The 14,094-nt window shown below is 32.8% G+C and overlaps 1 pseudogene; it reads left to right on the forward strand.

Annotated features, from left to right (window-relative positions):
* Positions 1-9,885: 9,885 nt before the first annotated feature.
* Positions 9,886-14,094, forward strand: part of LOC149156396 (boron transporter 1-like) — a 58,959-nt pseudogene continuing 54,750 nt past the window's right edge.

A 14,094-nucleotide genomic window follows, 5' to 3' on the forward strand; every position in this document is an offset into this window, starting at 1 on the left:
AATAGCAGCACCTCTAACAACATTATTGAAGAAAGATGCATTCTCATGGACTCTAGAAGAAACGAAGGCCTTTGAACATCTTAAAGAGGCAATGTGCCAAGCACCGGTGTTAACTACATCAGACTTCACAAAAACCTTTATTGTTGAATGTGATGCCTCAGGAAATGGAGTTTGTGATATTTTAATGCAAGAAGAAAGACCCATTGCTTTCGAAAGTTGTCCAATCAAAGGAAGGTGTTTACATAAAGCTATTTATGAGAAGGAAATGTTCGCAATACTACATGCACTTAAGAAATGGTGACCCTACCTAATGGGAAGACACTTCAAGGTAAAAATAGATCATAATAGTCTTAAATACTTCTTAGAACAAATATTATCTTGAGAAGAGAAACAAAAATGGGTCATAAAGATGTTGGCTTTTGACTTTGAAATCATCTACAAAAATGGGAAGAAAAATGTTGTGGCAGATGCACTCTCAAGAAAGGATGAGGATGTAGAAGCATTTCTTTGTGCCATTTCTACTATCCAACCAGATTGGATAAATGATGCAAGGGATGAATGGAAGAATGATGAGGAAGTGTGGGCACTCATTCAAAAGATACAAAAAGATCCCAGTACATCTGATACGTTTAGTTGGAAAAATGATTCGTCATGGTACAAGGATCGGTTATACCTATCTAAGAATTCACAACTCAAATAAAAGATTCTTAGGGAATTGCACACCTCTTCCTTAGGAGGGCACTCAGGATTTCTAAAAACCTACCACAGGGTTAAGAAGGATTTTTTTGGGATGGCCTTAAATCAGATATTCAAAAATTTGTGGCGAAATGTTTGGTTTGCCAACAAAATAAAGTTGAAACAATTAAGACCCTAGGACTATTACAACCTTTATCCATTCCAAGCCAACGTTGGGAGGAGGTCTCAATGGATTGTATCACAGGTTTACCCAAGTCCGAAGGAAAGAGTGTTATCATGGTGGTAGTTCATAGATCCAACCATGTCACTATCTCCCTCCCTCTCTAATTTTCTCTCTCCCCCTCTCTCATCCCTCCATATTTGTGTCTCACCTTTTATATATTATCTTTCTCTCCTGCTCTCACTCCTCTCATTCTTTCTCTCTTCATTCCTCTCCCCTCTCCTTTAGTTTAAGTCCTTTAATGCAAGCAATCAAATAGGATTAGAAATCACCATCTACACTGAAATCAATAAATCTAGTGCAAGAAATATTATTCCCTCTACCCCCCCATCTATATCTATATCTCCCTCTATCTCTAATTCTTTGTCTCTCTATCTCACCTCCACCCAAACACACATGTTCTCTCGCTCCATATCTATCTATCTCTCTCTTCTTCACTTTCTTTTCCTTCCATCTATATCTCTATATCCATTTGTCTCTCTTTTTTATCTATATGTCACCCCAAAAAGATACACACTCTTTCTCCTTATCTATCTATCTCTCCCTCACTCTCCATCTCCCTCTCTTTTCCCCTTCTCGCCCTCTCTCCCCCCTTCTATCTGTCTTACCTCCTTTTCTTGACATCTCCCTTATCACTCCCTCTCTCTCTCTCCACCTTTCTCTCTTTGTGTCTTTATTCTTACCTCCCTCTCTCTCTTCCTCCCTCTTTCCTTCTCTCCCTCACATCCTCACTCTCTTCCTTCCTCTATCTCCCTTTCTCTCCCATCTCTCTCTCTCTCTCTCTCTCTCTCTCTCTCTCTCTCTCTCTCTCTCTCTCTTCGCCCTTGAATTCTATCATTATATCCCTCCCTCCCTCCTTCTCTGTCATTCTTTACCCCATTCTCTCCATCTATACTTCTTTGTATCTCTATCTAAACCAAAAACATACACACCCTCTCTCTACTTTCTCTCTCTATGTATTTCTTCTTGCCTCCCTGTCTCCCCTTCAAACTCAATCTCTATATCCCTCCATCTCTGCTTCTTCCTCTCCCTTCCTCTCAAGTCCTCTCTCTCTTCCTTTCTCTCTATCCCTTTCTGTCCTACCTCCCTCTCTCTCCCTTTCTCTCACTCCCTCTATCTCTCTACCTCTATTGCTCTATGTATTTGTTCTTCCCTCCCATATATATCTAGAGTTAATATATATAATGATATATTAATATATATTGTAATATAATAAATTTTAAATTATATTAGACTATAGAAGCCATGGTATTGTACTAATTGGTCCATTTTATTATATTGATGCATTATATAATAATGATTTCTAATCATATTCCCGATCTACCAGCTCTCACGGATGGCAGCCGCAAAAACCTCCTGGACAAAGATGGAGGAAAATTTTAAAAAATTATTATGGGGAGGAGCCCAATAAGTAAAGAAGTGGGATTTGGTATCATGGCCCAACCTAACTAAGACCAAGATGGAAGGAGGCCTAGGTCTCCAGGACCCTTATACTCTGAATCAAGTAATGTGAACCAAACTATGGTGGTGTTGGATATAAGGCAAACCTAACCTCTGGAAATAAATCTGGACACGAAAATACAACATGCCAACTCGAACAGAAGATATCATCAGATATCGTGACCCATCTAAAGGCTTAGAAATTTAGAATATGGAAGTCCAAAACAAATATCTCATACAACAACATGTCTTCTAGGAGATCAAAAATGGGAAAACGGTAAGACTCATGCAAGAAGTGAGACAAATTTCTTGGGAGATAGGACTTAAGTGATCTCTTTCTATACAGAATTGGAAGCAACTTCCATACGGTATATCAGTATTAGGAAGAATAATCGTCTAGTGAAGAATCGAGGAAATGGAAGGAATGAATGGATTGGCCCCAGTTCCTTGCCTCAGAACAATGGAACGAGCTGGATTGGGAACTAGAATCTAGGAAGCTCTCTATCCTAAATGGACTAGACATCCTAATATCAGGATATACTATGAAAGGCTCATGTAGTATTAATAAATATGATTTATGGTAAACATATTTATTTTTACTTATCAATAAATTAAAATATAAATATTGTTCAATAATATTATAATTTTTTTATAAAATTTAAGATTAGTTTATTATTCAAAATAAATATATTTCATGGTGCATATTTCCACTTTCAATGAGTAGTTTGACATACTTGTTTTTTAAAATTGTCACTCAACTAATCAGTAATTGAATAACATTGTAACTTTCACATATAAACATCATTTAAACTATTTTAACATCAACAATTTCTAAAAGTAGAGACAATCATTCAAATACTCAAGAGACCAATGCCCAAAATGAACTTCATGGATAAACAAACTAAACACAGAAAATAAAATAACTTCATAGAGGTATAATGAATATCTTAAAGGCTTCTTTACCTGTTTCATGTTCTCCCACCCATGCCTGAAAACAATTAATAGAATGTGAAAAGAATAAGTAGATTTACCTATATAATTGTATTGTCATATATCATTAAATTTATAAATTTAAATGTATTATCTATTTTATTTATCGAATTAGTCACCGGAGATTCCACAGTAAGAACATTTTTCTGGCAATGTTTCAAATCCCAATCGGGATCCATCATCGGGACAACTTGAATGTTTGATAGAAGAAGAGCAGATTTTTAGGGTTTAAATAGAGATGAGGAGAGAAAAGAGAGGATGGTCGGCTCTCAATTTTTGAGAAGTCGGCTGCCTCTTGATTTAATTGATTCATTTAATTAATTATTATTATTATTATTATTATTATTGAAATATTAATTAAAATAAATAATTATTAAGAATACTTGAAAAGGTTATAATGATTTTAATCTAATAATTAGTAATTAGAAATATTAATTGCAATGATCAAAATTAATGACATTTATTACTTTAATTATTATTGTTAATATAATACTTAGTACTTAGTAATATTTATAATATCAAATCAATAATATTATTATTAAAATTAATTGAAATGATTATAATTATTATCATTATTCTTATTAATATAATAATTAATTATATTAATTATTTAAATATAATAACTAATATCATAATTAATTATTAATATAATAAATAATTAATATAGTAATTAATATAATAATTAGTAATTAGTGATACTTGTAAAATCAAATCAATAATAAATATTAATGAAAGGATTATACTTATTATAATAATTATTATTATTATAATAATTAATTATATTAATTATTATTAATATAATAATTAATATAATAATTAATTATTAATATAGTAATTAATATAATAAATAGTAATTAGTACTACTTGTAATATCAAAACAATAGTATATATTATTATTATTAAAATTAATGAAAAGATTATAGTTATTTTAATTATTATTATTAATATAATAATTAATTATATTAATTATTATTATTACTATAATAATTAATTTTTAATATAATAATTAATTATATTAATATAATAATTAATTCATTTAATTATTATTAATTAAAAATTAATAATTATTATTAATTAAAATTAATTGTTAATAATTATTGTTATTAATTAATTAGATATTAATTAATTATTAATTATAATTAATATTAATTAAAATCAATTATTATTAATTGTTATTAATTAATATATTATTATTAAAATTAAAAGAAATGATTATAATTACATTAATTATTATTATTAATATAACAATTAGTAAATAGAAATACTTATAATATCAAATCAATAATATATATTATTAAAAATAATGGAAAAGACTATAATTATTATAATAATTATTATTAATATAATAATTAATTATATTAATTATTATTAATATAATAATTAATATATTAATTAATTATTAATATGATAATTAATATTAATTATTATTGATTATTATTAAATCTTATAATTATTGAAAGAATAAATATTTAATGATTATTATTATTGTATTAAAATAGATATTTTTATAATAGGAAATTAATAAGGGTGATTAAATTAAATACCTAATTAATTAATAATGTAACTTTTAATGGAGAAATATTATTATTATTATTATTATACTGATATCGGGTTAATCTGTCTGATTAGGGGAAACCAGCTTCCACTAATTTCCATACCATTGTCTCTGTTGAGATTGTGCGGGTGTTTGATAATTTCAAGAGCTTCTCTGATCTTTCACTTATGGTGCTGCTCTTCCTTAGCGATAATGGAGGCGTTTTCCAAGAAGACATGGTGCTTAGTTTTGGACGAGTGTTCTGCGAGGGCGGAAGAACGAGACCTTTCATTTTTAATATCAGCTCCGTGTTCTTTAAGTTTGGTCTGCAGAGAGAGACCTGTTTCACCAATGTAGCTTTTCCCACATGAGAAATCGATTTTATAGACCCCTTTAAGTTGATGTTTGTCAATATTATCCTTAACCGATCTCATACTTTGCCTGATTGTTCCAGGGGCTGAGAATTGCGTGCTTATGTTTTTCCTTCTTAGGACTTTTGCTATCTTATCTGTAACTCCATGAATGTAAGGAAGAAAAACCCTACCACCTTCAGGTTGATCTCGGGCTTTAGGTTCATGAGATAACAACCTTTTCTCGGCTTTCTGAATTGCTTTTTTAATCTCATTTTCTTTGTAGCCTAAACCTTTAAAGGTTGAGACTAAATGCTTCTTTTCTTCATCCAGATGATCAGCGTCAGAAATGTGAAGGGGCCTGATAGATAAATTAAATTAAAATAGATAATAAGGTGATTGCTTTATTGTATTTCTTAAAACAATGAAAAGTTTTTATCGTAATTTACTTATCAAATCAATAGCGAGGAAAATTATTATCGGCTACAATCAGTAAATTCATATCAAGGAATCACCATTATTCAAGTAAAACAATGCCACTTAGAATAACTTATTAGTACTCCATAAAGGGGTAGGATTTAGCTCTTGCAAAAAAGATTTTTATTTCAAAAAATAAAAGTAATTTATATCCTCTTGAAATTGAACATTTTGATTTATAGCAATTCTATTGTGAAATAATTTATAAGATAAAGGAATAAGTGAAGTGTCTAAAAGAAGGGAAAACATGAGAGAGATCCATTTTAAATGGTATGGTTGGTGTTGACCCAAGATATTTTCTCCATTAGGCCACTGAATAATGCTAAAATTGACTGCCATGCGTCCTCCATACAACAATGTCACGCTGATGTTATTTGCCACCGTAAGCTCCTAAGGGCCGATCAACTGCTACCATTTGTAATGTCTAAGGATAGAGAAAGGGTGCCTTGATACTTTGGTTTTTCCAACGAATTCCTTTGTAAACGGGTGCTGACCACAACCCTCGTAGCTTTTAAAAAGGATTCATTAATAATAAGTTACAAAATTCTGAAATTCCGAAGTTTTGAACCTCCAAGGTTTTGATATTGCAGCGTTTAGACGTCCAGAGATAAGAGATAAGAAGTTACAAGGTTCTAAAGTCCTGAAGTTTTGAAATTCATCCTACTTCCCTAGTTCCATGCTATCTCGAGTTTCTTTTAAATGAACCTCTCATATTTCATCCTTCTGAAGTCCCAATTTTCCAACCCTCCGAGGTCCCAAAATTCTAAATCTCCGACATTCTGAAGTTCCGAAATTTGGGGTTCCAAAAATTAATAGATCTACTCACAACATAATATTTATGTAAATTAATGAGTTTTTATTAAATCCTTCAATTCTATTATTATAATTAAATGTGTAATTTTAACCATTTGGAAAATATGTATCAATAATAAATGGTTACAAAATATAAAAACCATAACATATAATATTTAAAATACCTTTATTTAGTGTATCTATTTAAAAATAAAAGGTATCAATAGAAAGTGATTCCAAAATATAAATACCATAAAACATTATATTTAGAATATTATTATAAGGCTTAGAAAATATATCTAATAAAAATACCTTATTTTTATTAATATTTTGAGTATATAAAACATATTTATAATCATAATATTAATAAATAGGCTTTATCATCAACATATTCATTTTTACTTATCAATAAATTAAAATATAAATATTGCTCAATAATATTATAATCTTTTATGAAATTTAAGATTCGTTTATCATTCAAAATAAATATATTTCATGGTGCATATCTCCACTTTCAAGCAGTAACACCCATGTTTTATAAAAATGTCACTCAATTAATCAATAATTGAATCTCATTGTAATTTTTCACATATAAAAAGTCATTTAAACTATTTTAACATCAATAATTTCTAAAAGTAGCGACAATCATTCCAATACTCAACAAACCAATCCCCATGGATAAACAAACTAAATAGAGAAAGGAACTATAAAGATAAAATGTGAAGTGGATTTGCAGTTGGGAAAGTATAAAGATAAAATTTTGTGTGATGTAATGCCCATTGATGTTTGTCATATATTGTTGGGTAAACCATGGTAGTATGATAGAGGAGCTATGAATGATAAAAAGAAGAACACCTACAAATTCAACAAAGATGGTGTCAATCATATATTGCTACCAATAGAAAAAGAAGATACATCGAAGAAACCTGAACCAAAGACCCTTCTGCTAAGAGGAAGGGAGTACTTACAGTAGATGGAGGAAAATGAGGTGAATTTTGCATTGGCTTGAAAACCTAAGGTAATAATTACTTCCACAAAAGTTTTAGGTTTACCAATTGAAATTCAAGAGATGCTGGATAGTTATTGTGATATCATTGCATATGATTTTCCTGATGAGTTACCGCCCATTAGAAAAATCAGTCATCGCATAGATTTGATTCCAGGAGCAAATCTACCAAATAAAGTAGCTTACAGGATGACTCCCACAGAGAATTAAGAAATCCAAAAACATGTTTAGGAACTGTTAGACAAGGGACTGGTTAGAGAGAGCTTGAGTCCTTGCGCAGTGCCAACAGTGTTGAGCCCAAAGAAGGATGGAGGCTAGAGAATGTGCACTGACTCGAGAGCAATAAATAAGATAACAATCAAGTATAGATTTCCTTTACCTAGAATCGAAGATTTGATGGATTGTTTGAGTGGAGCTAGATATTTTACAAAGTCAGATTTAAAAAGTGGTTATCATCAAATCAGAATTACAGGGGCAGATGAGTGGAAAACTGCTTTTAAGACCAACGAAGGATTATATGAGTGGATAGTAATGCCTTTTGGATTGTCAAATGCCCCTAGTACGTTCATGAGGCTTATGAATGAAGTTCTGAAGGAATTTATTGGTAAATTTGTAATAGTATATCTGGATGATATATTAGTTTACAGCAGATATAAGGAGGAACATGTGAGACATCTGAATTATGTCTTACAGAGGCTACAACAAGAAAAATTACTGTTAAATTTAAAGAAATTTTCATTCATGAAGGAGGAGTTGGTGTATTTGGGCTTTGTTTTTTCTATTGAAGGGTTAAAGATGGATCCAAAGAAGATCAAGGCTATCATGGAGTGGCCTTCACCAAAAAGTGTCTTGGAGGTAATAATTTTTCATGGTCTTGCTAGTTTTTACAGGACATTCATAAGGAATTTTAGTAAGATTAATGCTTCAATTATTGACAAAATAAAGAAGGACAAACAACCATTTAAATGGAATGCTGAAGTAGAAAATAACTTCCAGCTGTTGAAGAGAAAGATTACTGAGAAACCTATTTTGATTTTGCCTGATTTTAATAAACCTTTTCAAGTGAAGTGTGATGCCAGTGGAGAAGCAATTAGAGTTGTTTTGAGTAAGGAGGACAGGCCTATAGCTTATTTTAGTGAGAAATTGAATGAATCAAAGAAGAAATATTCTTATTATGATAAAAAGTTTTATGCGGTGGTGCAGTCTTTGAAGAAGTGGAGACATTACTTGATGTCCAAGGAGTTTATATTGTATTCAGATAACCATGCATTACAGTACATTATGCAAAAACCAAAGCTTAACCAGTAGCATGCTAAATGGGTAGAATACCTGCAAAGTTTTAATTTTGTATTAAAACATATAACTCGTCAATCAAACAAAGTAGCAGATGCCTTACGTAGAAAAACCATTTTAGTTCAAGAATGTCAAATTCAAGTGTTGGGTTTTGATTTCCTTAAAGAGTTATATGAGAAAGATCTAAATTTTAAAGAGGCATTTGAAGCTTGTAAAAATCCTGTTTTGTTAGACAAAAGTAAGTGGCTTGATTTTTTCTTGCAAGCTAGGTTGTTGTTTAAAATAAACCAGTTGTGCATACCAAATTGTTCTATGAGGGAAAATTTAATCAAGGAGAAACATAGTGGTGGACTTGTAGGACATTTTGGTGCAGACAAGACTTATGAGTAGTTTAACAGGTTTTATTTCTGGCCGAAGATGAGGATTGAAGTGGAGAAGTAAGTGAAAAATTGTAAAGTATGCTAATATGCAAAAGGAAGAAGCCAAAACACAGGGTTGTATGTTCCATTACCTATTCCAGATAGATCTTGGGATATGGTAAGCATGGATTTTGTTTTGGGCTTACCAAAGACTCAAAGAGGAAATGATTCAATTTATGTTGTGGTTGACAGATTTTCAAAAATGGCACATTTTATTCCATGTTATAAAACCAGTGCTTCTACTCACATTGCTAATCTATTTTTTAAATAGATTAGAAGATTGCATGGGTTACCTAATAGTATTGTTTCAGACAGAGACTCCAAATTTGTTGGACATATTTGGAGGAGATTGTGAAAGAAGCTTGGATCTAAACTGAGTTTCAGTTCTACTTATCATCCTCAGATGGATGGACAGACTGAAGTTGTAAACAGAAGCTTGGGTAATATTCTGAGAAGTCTTACAGGTGAACATCCAAAACAATTGGATCAATTATTTGCACAAGCCGAATATGCATATAATAACTATCCTAACATGAGTACAGGGCAGAGTCCATTCCATATAGTTTATGGAATGCACCCAAGGGGAGTGTATGAATTAAGAAATCTGGAAAAGGTTGAGATGAGAAGTGCTGAAGGGGAAGATTTTTCTTCAGAGATGCAGACAATACATGAACAGGTAAAACAACAGTTACACGACAACAACATAAAGTACAAGAGCAGAGTAGACTTGAGGAGAGGAGAAGTTAACTTTGAAGTTGGAGATTTGGTTTTAGCCCACCCGAGGAAGGAAATATTTCCAAAAAGTGAGTATAAAAAATTAAAGTTCAAGAAAATTGGACCATGCAGAGTATTGATGAAATTTTCTGCAAATGCATATGAAATTGAATTACCCCCTGATATTGGAATATATCCAATTTTCAATTTTGCTGATTTGTACAGGTATGAAGGTGAAAATGTAGATGACACAATAGAAGACCAAGAGAAACAAGAAATTGATTGGGTAAAACAGTTACCTACAACAAAGGAATTGCAGCCAGAGAGTATTCTGGACAACAAATTGTTGAAAAAGACAAGGGGAGAGGAGTATTTTCAGTATTTGGTCAACTGGAAAGATCAACCAATTACTGATGCTACTTGGGTGACAGATGCCATGCTACAAATATTGGGCATTTTTGTAGAAGAGCTCATGGACAGGAGCCCATGAAGAATTTTTTTCCTCAGGAGTCTGATGCAGGAGCATGAGGCTTAAATGCAAAAGGCTTCGAACTTATTCCAAAAATACAAAAAAAAGTTTACAAGCAAAGGAGTGGGGTCCTTTAGATGTCAATTTACAAAGCTTTCTAGTCAAGATTTGAACTAGAATCTAGGATTTGGGTTATCATGTAATAAATTCAAGTAGTTAGATGTAGTGGAGATTCTCAAGGAGAATATTATGCAGATTAGATAGGATTAGTTAATTCGATCCTTTGATTTAGGATTTGGTTGTTAAATGAACCAATACTTATGTAAGTTCTGGATCATTGTAAGGGGATTTTGACTGATTCGACTTGTTTTGCCATATAAGATTTAGTTGCAGAAATTATATCTCTGTGTATTTCCGTGTATATTTGGTCAATCCTGGAGGTGTTGCATCCCTCCGTAATATCACTGTGTATTATTGAAATTCTAGTTTAGCCCTAAAAACTTAGAGTTCTGTGTGATCACATTTAATCACCTTTCGTTGTTTATTAGAAACTGCATGGTTTGAATGTGTACGGATTCCTTGGTCAGGTTGAAACACCGCAATCATTCCTGACCATTGAATTCATTTTCAATGCCTTATGTCACAGTCAACAACGGGGGTTGGCCCTGGTTTTAACTGGTGTGTTAATAGAAGTCACGTGAGCCGTAGGATCTAATGGCCACTATTATCTGATGGATATCAGGCTTAAAAATGAACGAACGTTAATCTAAGTGGCAGACCCAAACTTTTATAAATTGAGGACTTATAAACCTCATCGGCTTCGTGAGGGTGGATAATCATCGCGCAGATTCCCGTGCGATATCACAGTGACCGTTGTATCACTAAAGACTGCTGACAGTTAGATCAATCTTGCATCGCATCGGTCATAAGTAAATGAACGTTGCCCTGAGGAACTTGCATTTACGATTTACGATGTTTTTAAGGACTTGTAAGGCGCTTGTTGTTGGGGGAAATTAAGCAGTTTTGCTAATTTAGCATAATAGATAACTTTGGAGGTAGATGACTGATACTCCGCAGGAAACCAAAGAAGAGATTCAGCCTGAACTAGTAGAAATTGTTTCCGGTTTTGAACGATTGTCACTAACACCTGCACCCAGGACACCATTTCTATAAGAAATACTCACTAATGGCGAAAGGGTAGTAAAGGAAACTCATGATGAGAACAAAATAAATGTTAATCATGATTTAGTAGACTCTAACGTCGGATCGAAGAACCACCATGTTCCAAAGATCGATATGAGAAAGTTTGATGACAAGGATCCCAGAACATGGATACTATAGGTAGAGCAATTGTTCAATCTCCATAATTTGAAAAACACACAAAAGGTATGCATTGCAACTTTATATTTGGAACCAAATCAGTTTGTATGGTATTGATGGCTTTGCTCTCGTAAACAAATTGTCACTTGAGCTATTTTTACGGATGAAATGATAGCACATTATGAGGATACAAAAAGAAGCACTTTTTTTATCCAATTGATAAATCTCAAACAAAAGGGTTCAATGATGGAGCACATTGAGGACTTCCAAAAATTGAATATAAGGGTAAAAGATATTCGAGAAGAGCATAGGATTGATCTGTTCATAGGGACTTTAAAAGATAACATCCAACATGAGGTTCTCCTTTGGGAACCAGATTCATTGGAGAAGGCATTCGGGTTGGCAAGAAAAATGGAAAGCAAAATTATGCAACAAGGAAGCCTACCACTCATAATCATAAAGATGGAAGTGTTGCTACTCCCAGCCATCGACAACCTACAAGGTTGACACCACAACAATTGGAAGAAAAAATAGCAAAAGGGCTTTGTTACAGTTGTGATAGAAAACACACTAAAGGTCATAAGTGTGCAGAGAAGAAATTATTTTACATAGATTTTGAAGAGGAGGAAGAAAAGGGACAAGACATGTCAAAACAAGAGGATATACACCACGAAAAATCCCTAGAAAAGAAGAAATGAATTCTACCATATCTTGTAATGCATTGGTGGGAATTACCACTCCTCAAACTATCAATATAGAAGGGTATATCAAGAAGAAAGAGGTAATAGTGTTGATTGATTCAAGAAGTACCCATAATTTTACTTATTATAAGATAGCCAAGGAATTGAATTGCTTCCTATATCTAGCACCAGAGTGTCAAGTGATGGTTGCAAGTGGAGGAACCATAAATTGTTCAAGAAAGTGCCATAATATTAAGCTATCCATGGGAGAATATGTATTTAATAGCCCAATGCTTTCCATTCCAATGGGTGGTGCTGTTGTTCGACTAGGATTCTAATGGCTACAATCCTTGGGTACAATAGCTTTTAATTTTCAAGAACTTTTAATGAAATTATCTTCAGAAGGAAAGGAAGTTGAATTAAGGGGTATCGCAGGGAAACCGGGAAAGATAATCAGCTCTAACAGAATGAAAAAGATTCTAAAGAAAGAACAATGAGGCATAATTGTACAATTATGTTCACTAGAGGTCGCCACATCGAAATCATCCATTTCTCCAGATCTCCAAAAAGTCTTGGACAATCATTCCAAGGTATATGAGACTCCCAAAGGCCTCCCACCTATTCGTGATCATGATCATGCTATTAATTTTATTCCAGGAAGTGTTCCTCCAAACATCAGGCCTTACAGATGTCCCTATGTCCAAAAGAGTGAAATTGAACGTATGGTTGACGAAATGCTAGAGGCTGGTATAATTCAACCTAGTCAAAGTTCGTTCTCTACTCCAGTAGTATTGGTTCACAAGAAGGATGGATCATGGTGCATGTGTCCAGATTATAGGGACCTCAACAAGCTCACTATTAAAGATACATTTCCCATTCCCGTCGTTGATGAATTATTGGATGAATTGCATGGATCAATTTACTTCACCAAGTTGGATCTTCGTTCATGATATCATCAAATCATAATGAAGATTGAAGACATTCCAAAAACAACATTTAGAACTCATGAGGGTCATTATGAATTTTTGGTCATGCCTTTTGGCCTTACTAATGCACCTTCTACATTTCAAGGTTTGATGAATTGCATTTTCAGACCCTTCCTTAGAAAATTTGTGTTAGTATTTTTTGACGATATACTAATCTACAACAAGTCTTAGAAGGATCATGTCCAACATGTTGACATGGTGCTCAAACTATTGGAGGAGAAACAATTATGTGCAAAAATCTCCAAATGTTTCTTTGGAGTACAAGAGGTGGAATATCTAGGTCATATTGTATATCATGAAGGTGTTAGGGTAGACCCTAGCAAAATTGAAACCATTAAGGAATGGAAAATCCACACATTGATAAAGCATCTATGAGGATTTCTTGGGTTGACAGGGTATCATCGCAAGTTTGTTAAGAATTATGGGAGAATAGTAGCACCTCTAACAACATTATTGAAGAAAGATGCATTTTCATGGACTTCAGAAGAAACGAAGGTCTTTGAACATCTTAAAGAGGCAATGTGCCAAGCACCAGTGTTAACTACATCGGACTTCACAAAAACCTTTATTGTGGAATGTGATGCCTCAGGAAATGGAATTTGTGCTATTTTAATGCAAGAAGAAAGACCCATTGCTTTCGAAAGTTGTCCAATCAAAGGAAAGTGTTTACACAAAGCTATTTATGAGAAGGAAACGTTGGCAATAATA

This window comes from Pinus tabuliformis, chromosome 9 (assembly GCF_031772625.1).
Source record: "Pinus tabuliformis cultivar Carrire ecotype Pingquan chromosome 9, CPIR1, whole genome shotgun sequence".
NCBI classification, from domain to species: Eukaryota; Viridiplantae; Streptophyta; class Pinopsida; order Pinales; family Pinaceae; genus Pinus; species Pinus tabuliformis.